Below are 1,729 nucleotides of genomic sequence, written 5' to 3'. Positions count from 1 at the left end.
GAGCAAAGGAGAAATGCATAGTTTTCGCCAGGTTAGGCAGTACAGTAGAGCCACGCAGTAGAGCCGCGCGTGAGCTAAGGAGAAATGCATAGTTTTCGCCAGGTTAGGCAGTACAGTAGAGCCACGCAGTATAGCCGTGCGTGAGCAAAGGAGAAGTGGATAGTTTTTGCCAAGTTAGGCAGTACAGTAGAGCCACGCAGTATAGCCGTGCGTGAGCAAAGGAGAAGTGGATAGTTTTTGCCAAGTTAGGCAGTACAGTAGAGCCACGCAGTATAGCCGTGCGTGATCGAAGGAGAAGTGGATAGTTTTCGCTAAGTTAGGCAGGACAGTAGAGAGAGAGAGACGCACGTGTAGCAGAGCCACGCAGCAAAACGGCGCGTGGGCGAGGGAGAGTTAGAAGTCTACATTAGACACGTGGCAGCGCCGAGCGAGGGTCGGACAAGCCCAGCGAAGAAGAGGAGAAGAGAAGACGAAGGCGCAGAGCATCCACCGTGGGTCGACAGACGACGACGGAGAGGGACAGAGAGGAGTAGGAAGAGAGGCAGAGAGAGAGAGAGAGACGACGCGCAAGCGTCATTTACGTTGGTTCGTTTTACTTTGTGTTAATTGTATAATTCTGGAGCAATACGCGTAGCGGTATGCACGCATTGATTGTATGATTCTGTGACAGTACGTGTAGCGGTATGCGCGCGTTGATTGTATGATTCTGTGACAGTACGTGTAGCGGTATGCGCGCGTTGATTGTATGATTCTGTAACAGTACATGTAGCGGTACTCGTGCGTTGATTGTATGATTCTGTAACAATACGTGTGACGGTACACGCGCGCGAAATACGGTACGAGTGCGTCGGTTGCTGATGCTGATATTGATTGTTGGTATTGTTCATTGATATTGATATTGACTTTGACGTTGATTGTCGGGTGTGGATATTGACTATCGAGGTGTCGGTGGTGTATGCCAATACATACTAGCGCCTTGAGATCACCCATCGTTTCCCTGGTTTCTTTTGCGCGTGACAGCGGCGCGGCGTGATCATACAAAAAACGTGTATGCACAATTACGCGTTGAAACTGACATCCTTCAAGCGAAAACGCAAACACAAAACGAACAACGAATTGGGTTTATAAACTAAGACATTAATACGATTATACATTTACTACGAATAGAGAACAATAACACAACGCAAGGATAGTACATCACAACTGCGACTATACCCTATACGCCATTTCACTACATCCAGATGAGATGGGATACTAGAGAAGCGTTGCCGAAAGGAGGTGTTAATCCGAAGTGCTGCGCGCAGTTCCGCGGCAAGGCGCACGCGACCGCGGGAACGTCCTACGACAGTATGCAGCGCTGGCAGCTATGGATCCGTGCGCCGAATGCATAGGCCAGCGCACGAATCCATAGCTGCCAGCGAACAGTCCGCAATTTTAGTGGGGGACACAGAGGGCAGACATTTGGAACGTGAACAGTGTTCACTTGTTATAAAAACTGTAACCGAGTAATCTGTTCGTAACCGAGCTGTGTCACGCGAAATCACAGAAAGACTGTCGAAATTCTGACATTCGCGAACCTTGCGACGTTTTTGCAACGTTCCAATGTCGAGGCTCGTACGGGAGTTGGAAAGCAGGCCGCCGCCGCCCCGCCGCCTATAGCCCATAGACTGGCACTCGCTCCCACCTCTCGGCTCAGCTTAGTCACTCGACGGGTAATCGACGTGGGAAC

The sequence above is a fragment of the Priapulus caudatus genome, unplaced genomic scaffold (genome assembly GCF_000485595.1).
Source record: "Priapulus caudatus unplaced genomic scaffold, Priapulus_caudatus-5.0.1 Scaffold1973, whole genome shotgun sequence".
NCBI classification, from domain to species: Eukaryota; Metazoa; Priapulida; class Priapulimorpha; order Priapulimorphida; family Priapulidae; genus Priapulus; species Priapulus caudatus.
Note: the sequence above shows the minus strand (reverse complement) of the source record.